The sequence below is a fragment of the Chamaea fasciata genome, unplaced genomic scaffold, assembly GCF_029207755.1.
Source record: "Chamaea fasciata isolate MVZ Bird 193981 ecotype frontalis unplaced genomic scaffold, bChaFas1.0.hap1 SCAF_6, whole genome shotgun sequence".
NCBI lineage: Eukaryota > Metazoa > Chordata > Aves > Passeriformes > Sylviidae > Chamaea > Chamaea fasciata.
In genome coordinates, this window is record NW_027094091.1 from 32,943,476 (window position 1) to 32,962,245 (window position 18,770).

General features: G+C 36.5%; 1 protein-coding gene across 1 annotated transcript in view; it reads right to left on the reverse strand.

The window, feature by feature from the left end:
* TENM3 (teneurin transmembrane protein 3) overlaps positions 1-15,657 on the reverse strand; it is a 379,052-nt gene extending 363,395 nt beyond the window's left edge. The window contains exons 1-2 of the mRNA XM_066185929.1: positions 14,540-15,657; positions 13,375-13,448 (exon numbers count right to left, since the gene is read on the reverse strand). The gene's annotated coding sequence lies outside the window, so the exon portion shown is untranslated. The remainder of the gene's footprint in view (positions 1-13,374; positions 13,449-14,539) is intronic.
* Positions 15,658-18,770: the final 3,113 nt, after the last annotated feature.

Genomic DNA, 18,770 nt, shown 5'->3' on the forward strand with positions numbered 1-18,770 from the left:
GCAGGAATAGAAGCTTTCTCCTTTTCCCACTACTTATTAGGATCTTAGGGATGCTTTAAAAACCTTAGTAGAAGATCCACTTATAAGAGTAACAGGTTCTTGACAAATCACCTTCTATCCAAGAGGGAAACCGATGGAAAACAAACAGATAAAAATGAAGGTGAACAAAATTAATTTTACTGTTTCGCTTTAGATACCTATAGCTCTTAAAATAATAGAAATTTTGATATTAAGGAGACGGGTATCACCTAGACATATTAGCATGCTTGGGATTGTGTGCAAACTTAATTTCATTAAAGGCAATGTGTTATGCTTCCCCACCACCACCACTTTCTTCATTAAGAAGGGCAGTCAATGACTTGAATTTGCTTTAGCATTCAATGCACACTGGATGCATGTGTTCAACTGCCTTGATTTTTTTAAAAAAGATGAGCCTAACAGAAGCTCAATGTGTTACATCAACAACAATGGACTCATTAACAATCTCCTTTTTAAAAGTACTTTTCATGTACTCACACAACAAAGGAAATTGTTTCAGCTTCAGCCAATTCACTCATCCTTCCTATTGCAGCCTTTGCAAACAGAAGTCTGAAATTCCTTTCAGGAGTCGTCTGGAGTGGAAAGTTCTATACTGCTGTTACCAGGCATCCCTGCATGCCACCTCCAAAATGCTATGCACCTTTTTCCTTAAATACAAACTTGTGTTTGTATTTAAGGAAAAGCAAACCAAAGTGCTTGGCACTGTGGAAAAAAAAAGCCTGAAAAAAAAACTAGACACACCTTTTTTAGACTTCATTTATTCTTTTCATCTGTCTGCACTGTGAGGCTTTACAGGCAGTGTCATTTGCAAGCCATGAGGACACTGGTTTGTGTAGCAGACAGACCTGGGCAGGTTGGCAGCTGCAGGTAAAGCAGTACCACTGCCTGACCTCTATGCCTCTCCCCTGTGCTTGGTGACAATTATACACAGTAGCAACGCAAGCAGATGCACCAAAGCAAAGCTACTACAGTTCCCAGCCCAACACATACATTCACAGTGTTAGGAACTTCCCAGAATATTACTGAATGAAGATAATTCCTTAATGGCAATGCAGTCAGTCAGACCCTATACTACATGCTGGAATTATTAAATCGTTCTGTAACCATACATAAGAATAATTTTGGATACTTTTAACTTTATTTCAAACAAAACACAGAGATGAAAATGAAAAAAAAAAGTGAATACTGGTGAATATACATGGTTAGAATACAGTTTACAGAGAAGGCATCTAACCACTGCCTATGCAAATTGCAGATTACAGAGCCTTATAAACAAACAGGCAAGGATGGTGGGAAAATGCTGTTTAAAGACAACATAGGGTCCTAGAATATTAGCTGTAAATGCATACAGTAAGTTAAAAAAAAAAAAAGGTTTAACAACCTTACCAAAGGAATCTGAGATAAAGCAGGAAGGACAGAATATTGTTTCAGATACTTTTAAAATTTTGTTCTAACTGTCCAACATTCCATAAATTAATCCAAAACACACATTATTCCCTGTTTACTTACAGGGATGCATTATGATGTGCTTACTCTAACAGCAACCTAACTGTGCACATGGCAATGTATGTAAGTGTGGTTACAATTTCCAGTGGTATGAGTCCTTTGTGGTTTCCAACCAAGCAATGAATTTTATTACTATAGTGATAAAGCTCATGTATGAATCTTACAAAAGATGAATGACCCCATTTTTCCTCAAAGGGGAGTTCACTGTTACAAGAGTGATGGCTGGCAAAATAATTATGCCATCAAAAGACTTAACTGATTCAGCTGGAACTCAAGATCTGTCAGTAATGCTGCTCACGAACGTTACTGAAAATGCTTCTGATCCTGGCAAACATGGCATTAGAAGACTATGGCAGTTTTTCAAACAGGTAATATTCCAGAGAAAGCTGGGTGAAGTTAGAAAAAGAAATAGTGACAGAGATGATTCACCTGTTCCAAAGTGAAATTTGAAATTTATGTAAAAGGATACATTCATATACTGGCATTAAAAATTGTTAAATCTCTAAAATCCTGCATCTGGGGAGGTATCCAGCAAGCATTATAAACAGGAGCAATACTTGTTTTAAATGGATTTCACATTTAAGCCTTGAAATGTAACAGTTAAAACCTGCAAAAAATACCCTGCATTAGTTCTTTTATGATAGAATTTATTACAATGGAAAATTCTACCATGCACAATGGTTTTGTGTACTTGGAATAGTATTTCCAAGGAACACACATGTATAGATTTATGTTACAACCACTGCATCTGAGCACTCCCAAATTAAAGAAATGCTTTCAGTGGTGTTACAAACAAGTAAGAAACCCACTCGTCAGTTACTTACAATGAAACTTAAATTATCCTTCCCAATTTACAAAAAAGATGCAGTTATAAGTGAAAATACCACATACAACTAGGCAGAATGCTAAAAAGCTACTTTACAGGTACTATTAACTGCAATATTCAGCTTTTTAGCATTAAAGAATAACAACACTAAACCCTCCCTTGAAGGTGATTGTTTCCATTGTTTATAGGTCAGTAGCTGAGATTTCAAGACTTAAACTCTGACTAAAAGATATCAAGTCTTTTTAGGTCATGGGGTCCTACATGAGGTCTCTCAGAAGAAAGCATTAAAGTCCTAAAATAACAAGCACACACACAGGTTTCTCTTAATTTGCCCTGTTGGATTCCCATAATAAGTGCTTAATAGCTCCAACCCCAGAGCAACTCTGCAGTCATCAACAAGACCATTTACCACATGATTTAGCAAACGTTATTTCCAAGATTTTCACTTACATGTGCTACACAGAATTGGAATAGAAATTAATGTAGGGCAATTTATGAGTAATATTATTCTGGGATTCACAGCTCTTTGCGTATCAGATATGAGAAAGAATCTCGGTTTCCCAGAGGCAGACACAACTCGCACAGTCCCACCCTCTTCCTCACCATTTACTGTGCTATGGGCAACCAGTCCAGGATTGTGCCCTTGCCTCTTTCAGACCAGGATTTGGGTTTGAAGAAAGACAGTAAAAAAAGTAATAAAATGTAGTCTCATTCACATAAACCCACGGTGAAATTAACACTGTTTGCAATATCCAAACAAAATATGCAGCCACCTTTCCCAAAATGTGTTTTCCTTACCCCAGATTACTGCATCTGTCTGGGAACTGGAGCACCACGCACATGTCTGAGTAACAGCTCAGCTAATGGGCAGCTTTACCTTCCTCTGTAACACCACCAGCTAGGCATTCCAAACAGCAGGAAGCACAAATGTAACGCAGTGTGTTAGCTGAAATCAGAAGACTGCGGAGACCGTTTAAACTGGTGGATCAACACTGTTTCCTGGCTCTCCCACTCACTCTACCTCTTCCACAAACTTGCAGGGGAAGGTGTGACCATCATGCAGAGGTGAGGGCAGCAACCCATTTCAATGGCCTCTCTTCCCCACCATCTTCTCCACACTTCACGATCCATATAAATTAAATCTATCCACATAGCTCTTGTGTGATCACATTATCCGTTAAAGAAAGTAGAGTCCTCCAACAGAGGACACACGGCTCTAGCGCAAGTCTTCACAGTACTGATTAGCTTATAGATCTTGTAAGATAAACTTCAGCTCAGCCTCAGGGTTGCTTACATTTTTTAAACCTTCTCCCTCAGCTTTAAGGTAATGGGATCTATTCTAACCTTACATATTTTTCTTTAGTGAAATGTCAGTCATCGTCAGTGCATGCTTACCACGCTGGAGTTCTTTAGTTTATTCCTCCAGCCCATCAGCAGTAATTTAAATACATCCAATTAAATGTGTCCACACAGAATGATGGTCGAGTACTTCAAAAAGTGTTTTCTGAAGAGCAAAGTATTCTCTTTTAGCAGACTGTCAATTGATTTTGTTAAAATTATTTCATTCTGATCATATGCTAAAGGATTGACAACCAAATACAAAAAAACTTTACAGTCTTTTCCATGATCTCATAAAAACAATTTTAAAAAAATTCAGTGGCGTTTTAAACCATACAAGACCTAACTTGATACAACCTTTTGTGTAGGCAATGAATTGCTGATAGTTACCTTTGTAAGCAGAGTCCTCCAAGTAGTGCCAAATTTACCTGGCACAGTTTCTGCTGGAGAGGAAAGTAGCTGTTTATTTCACATGAGGAGTAATCAGAAGTCTTTTAAAACCCACACTGTCCAAAAGCGCACAAAATGCAAGGGAAGGAAGTTACACTGGTGGTGTGTCCCTTGTCCCCAGAAAACCACACAAATCTTCAACCCTAATTTGTATTTTAGACATATTCTTATCATCTTGATATGTGTGCTTCTAGAAACAGAAGAAACTAATTTGTCCAAGTAAATTTTTAGTCTTTTGGTACGTCACCTTCCACAACTTTTCAAAGACCTCTCATTACAGCACTGAAATATTCATGACTAGAAGGACAAAAAAAACCCCACCAACAGAAACCAGACATGATTTCTATCTTCTCCTCTTAAAAAATAAAAGTGAGCAAGCAGGAGACAAGAAGCAGCAGCTTAACATCAATTAATCTGTTTCCAGAGAAATAATAGAAATAAATAGTGCAAGATGGATAAATGACTGAGGTGCCATCTGCTTCTGTACTCAGCAACACTTTGGAAACACGGCTACTACAGTGAAGTGTTTTGCAAATACTGCAGCAAAGAGGGCAGTATGTAAACTGAAGGGAGCGTGGCAACAAAGCAAAACTGATACCCACTCATCTGTAGGAGTTTCTTACACATGTCACCTTTCTAATCACAAAGCAGAGAATCTCTTGAGATAAAGCAAGCTCCACGTGTGTTCTGGATCTGCACCCTCCCGTTTGATGCTCCTACACCTGCTGATACGCAGAACTACTCACACAGAGTATTTATTTTGTCCAGAAACATTCCTAGTACCTCAGCAGAGTAACATACCCCTGCACAGAGAAACAGCTACAGTTTTGGTTTCAATTTCCATAAAATACAACTAATCTGATTACAAGCAGACAAATACAACAGAATAATCATAGACTTCAGAAGCGAAAACACTAGCTTCTTAGTTTTTTGGAAAAGTATTTTTCAGCTACTTTTGTGACAAATTATTAGCTAATTTACTACACATGCTATGTATCAATATAGCTATATGTACACATACAACTATTGAAAATATATATAAAAATTTATAGCTATCCAACTATACTAACCGTCCAGAGATGTAACTGCAAAAAGTTTATCATTCCACGTACAAATCCCACTCAACTGGCCACTGTCTCAATGACTGCTAGATAAGAAAACTACTGAAATTCTATCCACCCATGACAAATGACAATTGCCCAAAGAGCAACTTTTGCAAGTTCAAGCACCCCACAGTTACGCGCATTGCCTCGTATTTCTGGCCGGTTTCTGTTTCCTGCCGCCGAGGTATGACACTAAGAAATCCGAACACCTCAGAAGCTACCAAACACTGCTGAATCAGTAGCATCACAGAACAACAGAGATGCATAAGTGCACACACGCATGAAAAGAACTAAATTTAATTTCAAGGTCCTCTTAAAAAAACCTAAAAATTCCTCCAGAGGCATACATGTTTAAAAAAAAAAAAAAAAAAAAGTGAAAAGCAGAAAAGATCTAGGAAAAAATGTTAGCTCATACAAGTACAGGCAGCAGGAATATAGCAGAACACACTTGTTTTCTTTTGCCTGTTCCAAGTGCCCATATGCATTAGAGCCTCTACATCTCACACACAGCTCCTTTTTCCTACACCACTTCTCAGCTTTCCTGTTTTGTGTTTGTTTCCACACAAAATACATGAATACTGGACTTCTAGACAAACATGCAGATGACTTTTATAATTTACATCAACTTCATGATCTACTTTATCTCAAGTTTAGAAAACTGTAAGAATTACCATTTCTGAGTAGTGCGTTATCACTCTCTGTGAGGGAGTAGCACTGGACTGCCCCATGCTTTCTTCTAACTATAAAGAAGAATCCTGTTAAAATGTCTGGTTCAGAAATAATGACAGAATTTCTAGACAGGAAAAAAAAAAATCACATTTTATTTTTTAATCAAAAAATTCTCATACAAGTATTAACTTACAAATCAAGCTATTCTTCCCTGCCCTGAAAAGAAGTAAAATAAAAAGAAGTCTTGGACAGTTCAGTCAGTGATGATTAAGGCATCTACAACGTGTACAACTGCTGAAAGCAAAATCAGCAGAGACAACAAATTCATCCAAACAATCTGGTGACTTAATACTAAATTGCTACTCAAAAAATTCACCACATGATTTGTTATCTTAGAATCTTTCAGTTTAATTGCAATTAAAACGACATGAATAGAGCTGTCTTGGACTATGCCCACCAAAGCTAGAATTATTCTAAAATTATCCTTTTAGTCATATTTTTCAAGGTAAAGCTTCTTCAAATTAGGCAAGTACAGTAACAAAATATTAAGGAATTCTGGGTTCAAGAATTGGTATGAGAAAACATTAGTCATTAAAGAAATAAGCATTTCTCAGGGTATGCCAATCTTGAAAAAGCTAAATGCTGGAAGGTCAGCTTTAGGTCAATGTACACCTCATTCTCTACGTTGCAACACAGGAAAACGAAGCTCCCAGGCTCCTCTGTGAGAGACAGCTACGGCTATCAAAGAGACATCTGCAGATTTCTTAACAGAGACACTGATCTAAATCAAACGCTCCTGGATGCAAATGGAGCATTAAGTCAGATGACTTATGGAGAAGTTCTAAATTTGTCACGGAAAGATAGCAGCAGCTTAATTAAGGCTGTTATCAGCTTCCACTATGAATATTTGCTATCAGCTCTCCAGTTCTCACCTCAGACATCTGACTTGATTTAGCAACTAATACACATTAAAGACAAAGTTCACTACTTATAGGAAGGTTATGCACAAATTTGTCAGATTCCAATTTTCATATCTTTTACAATTACAGAATTACCTATTCCTTCAAGTAGATTTGCACAAAAAGGATTATTTTAAATAAAGCACACTGCTTTTGATAGTTTAACTGGAGATTCTAGTGACCTGAAAAGGAACATTTGGTTCACAAAGGCATTCACTGATAGCTACACAAGTTTGTTTTATTAACTTAACTCCAAAGATTTTCAATAAGCAGAACCAAAACCTGAGTTTGTGAATACCTCACCTTTTGCAAGATTACAAGGGGTCATGAAAATTACTACTGGATCTCTCTGTACTGGAGTTACGTAAGTGTTCCTTTGCTCCACAGATAACTGAGCTCCGTGTGTGAGCAGTATTCTATCTTGAACATTGGCAGTGCACACATAATTGCTAACCTGCTCCTTTAGTTAAGGTTCCTTTTATCCCTGAAGGTGGTCTTTTCTCCACCTTTTCTGCTTCATCTTCCTTGCCAAGAAATTCAGATGTTTACAAAACCAGAATACAGTTTAATAAAAATTTCCATAATTTTTAATTGTTCACAAAGCCCGACTCCTAAAAATAAAAAAGGCGCCATGAAAATGACTGAGATTTTTCCCCTTCTACAGCGTTTTAGCACCCATTTTGTGCAACTCATGAACTTAGCCCCTGAAGAGCCAGGAGGCCGCAAAAGACAACAAAAAAAACCCCTGAAGTACTTAAACACCATTATAAAATTATCATTACTTGGAAACCCAACATGATGTCCCAAGGTGACACTGAAAGTAAAAAGTCAATGGTGGCTGTGGCCTGTTCCATCATAGCCCTGCCGTCAGCAGATTCTCTCTAGGAGCAAAGAAACAAAGGTGATGTATTGTTGCAAACCACGTTCCCTACAAAAAGCAAGCCCCAATCCTTCAAGGTGATCTATGAAGCCAGAGATGCTTCAGGCGAGTATACAGGTTGTTCTTGCAGTGAAAAATTAACACGCGTGAGATCACACTGTGGTCACACATTTCTTGTAATGTTATTTGCTAATAATCCTTTAACAATTTTAAAGCTTCTAGAAGAATATGGGTGTTCATCACTAGCTTTATCAACTGTTTATCACTGGTTTTGCAGCACAGCAGTTAAAAAACAGACAAAACAAGCATGACAGAAACCACGGAAGGAAAGAAAAAGAAGAGCTTTTAGAACAAAACCAAACCAAAGTACTTTTCAAGAAGCAGCTAAAGCTACCAAGTGAAGATTGAATACTTGCTCATCACATCATTTACAGATCCCTAAAGGAAACAATTTGCCACTGTCAAACAACACTAAGCAGTCGATGGTAACATCTATATTTAGGCTAACTCTTTTAATTATAAAAGATGGTGGCCCTTCTTTTTTGTCCCTGAAATCATCTAACAAATTCATTTTCTGGAGAAGGTTTTTACTACTCACTAGGGAGAAAGTAGTAATGTGCCACTGCCAAATGAAATTATCACCATATTGGTCAAAGTCAGAAGCTTCCCAAAACATTCTTCTTCTGTCGTCTGCCACACCAGAAAAATTAGTGAACTAATGACAATAATAGCTTAATGTGGTTTTGCCAACACAAGGCAGGTCCCGCACTGATTTCAAGGGAAATAACAGCGGTGCACAGGAAACCTTGAGAGACAATAAATTTCTGAAAGGCATAACTGGCCCTTGCTATTCTTGGTAACTTTCACAACATCTGCCTCATGATACCTATAAATCACCTTAAAGCAGAAAGCCTCCTGAACCAGCCTAAACCTCAGACTCAGAAGACCCTAGACCATGGAATAACAGCATCCCCATTAGTGCCATATATATTCAGCCCTGCATTGAAAATATTCTTTAAAGCTTCACTGTGATGCCTCATTGTAATTGGAGCTGTACAAAACAGAACCCATTTACATCCTGTGCTCCCCAGACCACACTTTACAGAAACAAAGGCTTGGGGCTTCACAAACGCACAACTACCCAGCAAGACAAGCCCTGCAGGTTGCAGCCTGCCCAAAGAGTTTGAATGGCCAGAGATTCCTATGCATCCCCATCACTCTGAGCACAAGTACTATCATGTATCTCCATTTCAATAAACACAATGTCTGTTTTGTTGTTTTTTTTTTTTTAATTCTTAGGTACATCAAACTTCTACGACAGTTCCCCACTCAGTTTGGCAAAAGTCCTCGAGAGGTTTTACACTGCACTGCTTTTTGCAGCCAAATGAGGATGGATTCAAACGACTTTGCTGTGTCCTGATCTCACTCTATTTCGAGGGTTAAATTGGAGATGCCATAAACCGGTACCTGGAAGTTACAGAATTACACCGAATTTTTACTTCTCTGCCTAAAGTCATGTATTTTTTTTTCTGCTTTATTTCAAGTTTCAGATAACTCAGAATATATTTGAAGACTCACAATATATTACTGGATTATTTAAGAACTTTTATAAGGACACAAATAAAAGCTAACCTTTTGAGCTTGAATGACCTGGAAAAAAAGAATCTCTTCAATGCTTAAAAATCTCTCCAAAATCTTTGGGTTTTCCATGCAAGCAAGGGAAAACAAAGGAATTAAAACATTCTATGGAGCATTTCAGTAAAGGCCAAAACCACGTATTTCTTTGGTTTTGTACTTTCACACCTTTTGTTAAATTCTCAGCAAATACAGCAGATCTCAGCAGGATATTTAACCAGGCTAAAACACACCTTGATTGAAGTTCTGAGAACAAAAGCAGGCTGAAAACATGTTCTACTTTGTATTAAAAAACATTCACTTCTTCATTGCCTTATGCAATTCACACCAAATTTTTAAAAATGCACAAAATTTTCATTATGTATTTCTAATTTTTTTTGAAATTAAAAATAGCTGACTTAATTTTCATCTGTTTAATGAATCCCATCAGTTATTCATACATTCTTTATCATTCCGTTTGGTTACCAATCAAAGTTATGCTTGAGAACAACAAGGACAAAAAGCAAGCAGGATCAGGAGTACAGTTAGATTTCCTTACACTAACAACTATCATAAATTATTTACTGAACTTCAAAGCTTTGAAACTGGTGATGAATATGGTGGGGAAAAATAAGATGTGTTTGTTTACTATCAATTATTTATTACATATGTTTTAGAGTATAAGATGAAGAAAATAATAAAAATGCATTGTGCTCATTCGACTAAAATTTACTGTTCTTTCTATCCATTCAGAGATTATGAACGAAGTATTTGGTAACTTTGTAATAATAAGACATGCAAAAAAACCTGACATGTTAAGAAAAAAAAGGGATTGAATCCATACTTTGCAGTAAGAAACGTACATCTGTATATGCAAAACATTACTCAAGACTAGAGAAAATGAAGTCCTGAAACAAAATAAACTACTTATATAAGCCAACTCAAGTAATAAAACATTTAGAACCTAGAATACAAATGATAGTTGAACTAAATTCAGTTCCAAACCAGACGGATCAAAGAATTAACATATCAGTCCCTCTAAGCAAAGCAGGAACCAAACCAGCCAAGCCATTAAAGGTCCAGATTTTCTAGTGATTGGAAGTAAATCTGGGATGCCCCACTGTATGGCTGTATGGCAGACAGCTACTGGTTTTAATGTGCCTTAGGTCAGACGTGGTAAACTTCACACTTCTAACCAGTGCTGTTTGTAATAGATTGGATGAAACACGTTTACGAAAGAATCAATAAATGTAAAGACTGGAAAGAATTAGAAAGGCTTGCAGGCTTGTACCTTTTGTCTGGGGGAATTAGGTGCCAGTTTGAGCACTGTAACTCCAACAAAGGTTTCCTAGTTTTAATTTACTAGAACACATAATGAGCTATGTAGAAGATGGGAAACACCCGTCTGTCTGAATATATTACTTAACAAACAGTTTAATGAATGTTACAAACATTATTATAGTCTGGCATACTCCTCTTCTGCACATTCACTCCTACTTTGCAATCTTATCGTTAAAGGGCATTTCTTTGTGAGGCTGTTCCACTAAGTGTCAGAAGTAAGAAACAATGCCACATGCTCAAAATATGGATCTAATATATAAATAACTAGTGATACACACCCTTCTAGTCTGTCTCACACAGCAGATATATTTGCCTAATTTAAGCACTTCTACAGGTTAGCTATACTATATTCTAAGAAAATTTTCCATTTGTAAACCATTGTATAAAACAAACGTAGAAAATAAGACAAGTAAATAACTGTTGGCTACAGTGAAAAGAAAAAAAAATAAAAATAAAACCACCCCAAAACACCACTTCCAGGATTTTCTAAAAATTTCAAAAAGACTGGCTGATGGGCTGATGTCAGAAAATATGGGTCAAGTCTGGTTCACATATCTTTCCTAAGGTTGTTCAATTCTTCAACTAGTTCGTGTGAAACATAAGATCCATACCCTTTTCTAATTAAATATTTCAGTTACCTGATTTTTATACATCAGCTCGATCTGACTTTAGTTCAAATGTGCAACCTAAACAAAAAAGTCACAACTCTGTATTCCAATAAAATAAATATGATCTAAGGTATAGTTTAACACCATGCTGAACTTTAAGGTTTACCTTTGATATTCACAATATATTTCCTCATATTATCTGATATATAAAGTAGAAAATAAGGAAACAAAGATGAACAAACCATCCATAAGCTTCTCCAAATAAACCATATGGTCTAGCGTTCCAACAGACAAAATGAAATTTTAAACACAATAGGATTGTTTAATGCCATATTCCACTGGGTAAAATTGGATACAGAAGGTTGGATTTCTCCATCCCAGGTTCCCTCTTCAAACCACAAACTGTTCATGTGCAGCTGATAAGTACAGTATCTCTGAAACTCCCTTTATAACGCAGTGCACACATTGAAACAATCACTGGAGTGCATTTTTTCCCAGGGAAATGTGCAAAGAACCCAATTTCTGAAGACAGAAATGTTTTCTATCACAGGGTTTTGAATAACAAGTTATTGAGTTCTTGTTCTATCATGATGGGAAAGTCTCACTTGGGACTTTTTTTGGTTCATTTGACAAGAAGTTGTTATGACTGTAAAGGCAAAGGTATACATATATCTACATTACAAAGAATGTCCTTGTTACCAAGGAAGACTTTGTTGATATTCCTAACCTCAGACAAAGAAAAGCACAACAGCACAACCTGTATTCATTTTTATGTATTAAATGCTAATGCTTGCATGTTCAGATATGAGAATGTTGCTGTATGTGTCTCACTGTATGCTGGTGGATTTGGTTTCCATCCTGTCAGGAACAACCTGTGTGGTTGATACACCCCCATGTGCTTCAAAAAGTACAAAGTACCGCTACACTACATCTACACCAACGCACATTTGACATCCTGCTTTCTTCTCATTTAAATCTACTCTAACAACTTGAGAGCCTTGTCACTTGGACAGCCAAGGTCATGATTTTTGAGGGTTTACTGCAGGCAAATCCCAAAGGGATATATGAGTCTCCCTTTGTCTGGTCACATCAAAAGAAAGCTTTAAAAAGGGTTAATCGACGCTTTAAAATAAAAAGGAAGCACAGTCCACAACAGAAGCTCCTGTTTATGCTCCTTTGGGCTGCTCATTGTAGAAATCTAGTTGACAGAAATTGGAATGAAAAGCTTAAAACCAGCTATTCCTAGAAAAAGCTGCCTCAGAAAAAGAGAACACGCAATTAACCTTTTGGTACATCCTTAGCCTAGTACATGATTCCATTCCACAGTGCAGTAACATACTATGCAGTTCCTTCTCTGAAAAGAAATCTTACTAAAATTTGGATTTCAGCATATTCCCTAATTTCTGGAATAACACAAATTTAAGTAATTAAGATGTTAAAAAACAAAATCAATACTTCATTCTCTTGGTACGCCCCTACCTTCCAAAATAAGGGGAGAGCTACTATCAGTCTTCCATAATAGATGAGTACCCAGTTTTTAAAACTGAGGTACAGGGGCTGGCACTCCAGTATTTTAAAAGCAGGCAAAACCCATCTTCAGTCAATAAAGCTTTTTCACAGTGAGAAACTTCAGGGAAATACTGTCCTGGCAAAAAGTGTGATTGTCCTTGCCTCAACCAAAAACTAAATTAACAGATTAACTCCTATAAAATCCACTATCATCATGCTTACATAACTGAACAAATAGTTACAGTACTTTTTCTGCTGCCCGTGAGAGAGGGAAGACACACCTATTTAAAATATTTGCCAACTAGAGGTGGGGAAAGTAGGAAGTTCTGCAGTCCAATGGATGAAGTGTAAAGGGTATTTAATGCTGGTAGAAGATAAGCACAAATATTATTGGTTATAGACATCCACAGAAACAAGAAAATGGTTTTGTACATGGTAATTTCAGGTTTTTTAAACACCATTCTAATGTTTCCAGTTTTCTTTCGCTTCCCTTCCAATACAATACCAAACAACACACTTAACGACAGCTTACCTCTAAAGTTAAAGAAATAGTTGCCTGATTGTTGCCAATGCCTCACAGACTTTCTTTCACCTTGCAATAGACTCCTATGGAAAATGGAAAGCCAATTATTGCAGCAGAATCAACCAGAAGCATGCTCTTTCTCACTAATACAAAATTACAATCAGGCTACATATTTTTTTGAAGTTTTTCAGTGTAAGAAGTGTTCTCCTCTATGAGGAGAAGAAAGCAGTCCAGCAAGAGTTGCAGGATGAAAGCAGCTTCTCTGGTTTATGCTCAGGTCCAGGAGATGAGGAAAAGGGGACAGTGGACAAAAACAGAAAGATGAAGCAATCTGTTCCTACTCACTAGTTCACCCAAAACCAGTAAATATTTACTGCAGGGATGGGCAAACACCTGCACAGGATGCTCGGAGAGGCCCTGGGGTCTCCATCCTGCCGGGATTCAAGACTCAGCTGGACACAGCACCGAGCAACCCAACCTAACCAGGCTTGCTTGAGCTGATCAAGGAGATGAACAAGAACACCTCTGGAGGTCCTGCCAAACCTAAATAATTATTCATATACAATCAGAGAATAATTTTTAAGCAATTATTTTTCTAGTCATACAACCTCTGCATTTAGGCTCACCGTACTCCTGCCAGAACAAGTAGCCTGAAGAATATGGTAGCCCTCATGATCCATGGAAAATTAATAAGTGACTGGCACATAACAGAAATAAGATATTCTGGAATTTTCTGATATTAACACCCAGAGAGGTAACAGGCTCCAAGACACCCAAGACATGCTTCTTTCTTTCTTTCTTTTTTTTTTTTTTTTTTTTTTTTTGGGTGATATAACAATTGTCTCTCATGTAATTTTAAAATATTAGAAAATAAATTGTTTTTGTTCTGTCACATTCTCCAGGAAATTTTCAAACTAGTATAAAAGCAGACTGATTGCTTTGTCTAATTATAAATTTTAGGGTGTCATTAAACAAATATCACCCCAGAGAATGTTTCCATATTTTAGGTACCCCTGTGGAAAATTCCTTTTTTTCCCTCCTTTATGAATCTCTATGTAGCATACAGTTCTGCTGCAAATCTTTATTCACAAGTAGATTTCCTATCAATATATTTCCACTGTTAATCTAGACTACAAAGGCAGAGCAAAAGAAACATGCATCTAGGAGACAATACCTTAAATTTAGCACTAACATGACCAATTTTTCTTTCCACAAAATTAAACCTGTCAGTCTGCATCTGCTCATGAAGAAGGAAACAACTCAGTATTCCAGCAACTTCTATTCCAGCAACCTTTCAAAACAAAAGTCTAGGCTTACTATACTCATCTCCAGTACAGGAATCATTAACATAAACTATCTCTTGATTCATGAGCATCACAGCAGGCAAGACATTACTTTCCCCTATTTTGCACTTGCAGTTGATTTCTCCATGTTTATGCTGTTCGGATAGACAAGCAGCACAGCACATTCAGCTGCCAACCCCTACAGAAGCACACCTGACACTGCTTCAGATTAAATACTTGCTGCAAGTAGCAGCGTGGGATACTTTGTGCACAGAGATGCATAAGAACATACTGCTGTTAAGACATTAATATAGTTCAGCCCATTTGAGAGATTTTTGAATGCTGGTGCCCAAGCCATTTATCATACTACGCATGGTACTGGTACAGCTAATCAGTAGTATTTGTAACTAAGCAAGACTGAAAAAGCAAACCTACAGTCCAGGACAACAAACGTGGCTTGCTTATGCACATTCAGTTATGAAGCATGGAAATTTTTTTTTTTTTTTTGCCAATGACGGATTAACAAAGTATTCTGTTTGTTAAATGCCATGCAGCCCACATAACATTAATTAGTGCAATCCTCATCTGAATTGACGTCATTTACATAAGACAAGTACCATACTTCACAGAGGCCTAACTAGAATTTTAGAGCATTTTCTTGACCCAAATGGCACGTTCTATTTTTGTCAATTACATACATTAAAAAGAAGGAAGCAAATTAAAACAAGCTAGCAGGGAAAAAAGTAATCTTGGAATGTTCAGGTACTTTCTGTGCTGTAGAGACCACATATACAAATGCCAGATTTTCTTTAACCATTTTTCTCTTAACTATATAGCTAAACCAGCCAAGAGATCTTATGTTGGTAGCTGTCCTAAGGAATCAATTTCAACTCTTGACACAAAATACAACACACTCGGACATTTAGAAAAAATTCAACTATATTATAAAACATTTTAGCTAACAAAGATATTAACTTTTACCATCTCTGTTCCAATTTTACAGTTTTATCTGCATTTTAAGGAATCAAACAGATTGTCCTTATTTTACTATTTTTGAAAATCTAAAGACAGTTACTTAATGAGCAAAAACATTTGATCGCAACCCAGAGTGATCCTCACATCCCAAGAACCTTTCAGATAAAGCAGTTCTGTCAGAAGCCTGAAAATGACTTTCTTAGTGGTTATCATATTTTCTGATTTGCAACATATCACTGTTTATTCTTCCTCTACCAGAAAACACCCAAACCTTGGGTCTTATCTATTAGTCCTACTGTATAATTTACTGCCACAAAGATAAAACCATGTCGTTGATCTACTCCCATCTCTAGCTCAGAGCTACAGTTTCTTATCTCACAGCTCTATACAGCTTAAAGACTCAATGTATACAAGAGCAGTAGCCCAAACCAATTACTGTGATATCAACTATTAGATTTTTCTACCTAAGAATTCCAAAACCCACTCCTCAACTTGGATACTGGTTACTCTACAGTCCAGCTAAGCAATAGAAACAAGGATATTTCTTAGTTTTCCTGATCTATGTTTTCAGTAACTGATTTCTGGGAGGCCATGTGAGACCATGTGAGGTTTGGGGTTTGGGGCTTTTTTGTTTGCTTGGGTGTTTTGGTTTTTGCTGGGGGAGAGGTAGGTGTGGGATTTTTTTAGTTTGTTTTTTAAGTGTGGGTTTTTTTTTTAATAAACCTTTTCCTTTACAGATAAAAATAATTGTTTAAGTATGGATATAGTTTTTCCATCCCGTATCAATGCCTTTTAATCTCTTAACTTGTAATTCATAATCTAACTTTTCCTATAAATGCTATTTTTCATCTCTGAGGTATGTCAGTGAATATTTATTTTCCCTCAATACAGCTGTTCTCACAATGCATCAAAAAGGAGAAATCTAAATGTAGTTGTCTAACATACACATGCTTACTGGAACTCGGTTTAAGCCTAATGTGTTGTTTTAGAAGGTTAATACTGACTGTGATCAAACACAAAAAATTATTTGTATTTCCACTTACTAAAATAAAACATCAATAAGAAGCAAATGAAAGACACATTTCTGATTGCAAGGACTGAGGTGTTAAATTTAAAGCTACATAAACTACATTCAAAACAGCAAACAACTAATTCCCATTCAGTTTACAGAATTGTGCTATATGGATCACAGTATTATACAGCAGAGGGCATTCTGCTAATCGGATATTATGCAGACACGAGCTCCATTTTAGCCTTAAATTTGTATGCAAAGGAGCAAAATAAAGAGCATGTAACAAAACAAAACAAAAAAAACCAACCCAAACCAAATGAAACCAACAAAAAATTTGTCATTGCAAACATATTCTCCTGAAGGAATTCTCAATATAGTAGGGATAACACTGAACACACACACAAAGCAGACTGATGTTCCACAAGCATCAGAGCACTTGACCAGGATTGGGACCAATCCTTTTTCATAAATGGAGAAACCAAGGTGAAAGGTTATTTTAATAAACTCAGTGGCAGGCATTAAAAGAATTAAAGTCCATAATTACAATTCTTTTACTGTATTCTACAGAGAAAATGCAATACCTTTAAATGCTAATTACCTGTTTGATTTTTAATATTAATATTTATTTCTAGTGAAACATGCTTCATTTTACCCAAATAACTAGTAAACACTGAACGAGCTGATATTTAACATTCCTTTCCACACACCTCAAAACCAAGAAGGTGCTAGATGCAAGAAAATACAATATCTTGAAATTGTGTACTCTGCTTTTTAAAATACAGAAGACTTAAATAGAATTGGTTCTATATAAATCTAACATCACCCATCTCTACCTGAAAGGCCTAACATCTGTTACTAGTTCAATGAAAGCACCGAATAAACAAGCTGCCCAGTACATCTTGGGGTGTGTTTATATCATGACGAGAACAATTTAAAATTGGAAATAATGCTTATTTACATCATCATCAATAGTCTATTCTTGATTTTTTTCTTATTTGTATTTTTTTTCTTTAAAAGCATCTTAGAATGTTTTCAAACAGCTGATTAATTCTTTTGATTTTCTCTGATATCTATATATTTGGAATTTCATGCCCAGAGTTTTTCTAGAGTATCCCAAATTAATTGACACATTTTATTTCTAAATCATCTACTTACCAAAGAAACATGACTACCTCACATTAACTAACTACATAGTAGCAACACAGTAGGCTAATTATTCTAATTATCTTAGGGTTCACACCTCAGACAGAGTCTTAACTCCTGATGAAATCTCCTGTTTTCTTGCAGCAATACATACTGAAAATCTTGCTGTTTTTAAAAGATAAGTCATACAGAATATTTTGCTGCATTTGCCATAGGCAAATAGTATTTTCTTCTGGACAATTTGATCTTGCACTGCAAACTGTACACACAGCGCATGTTTCACTCACAGATCAATTCGGTAAACGGAAGCAGGAAATTTCCCTTCTGAAAGGAAAAGATTTTGCTTTAAGATCTTCCACATCATCATTTTTTCACTTACTTGGTCAGAGAAGACAACTGGACACCTACAGCATGCGAAATATTTCATTGCTCTGCTCCTTTTCAAGGGCACAGGGCTGTCAGACCATGGGGAAGAGCAGTAATGGATTTTGTAACGAAAGTACTTTGTCTTTGGGAGACCACTCAGAAAACATTAACTACACAGCAATGGCTGAGGGGTCTTTGTTGTCTCAGTAAAAATGAAAAATATTTTTGCTATCTGCAACATCACTCAAACTCGGACCTTACGATCAGAAAGTCAGAACCACCTGGGTGACTCAGCAGCTTTGATCAGGTTCACGATACGGCCTCTACAGTGGATCACGGCAAGGATGAAAAACACCTTCTGGTCAAAAACTCAAGGGCTTGTGGATTGTGCTGCTTATTCTGCTTTACCATCAATTTAAACTTTATTACCTTCAATTAACAGCTGAAAATGACTACATACATATACACATATGCACATACATTAATATGAACATGCTACAAGACTCAAGCAACTGCTTGGCTAAAGTAACCACTTAAACAATATCACTGAATTAAACAAATCATTGTGGCATGTACTCTGGTTTAATTTTTAAAGCTTTTAGTATTCATTTTCATGAAAGAAATTA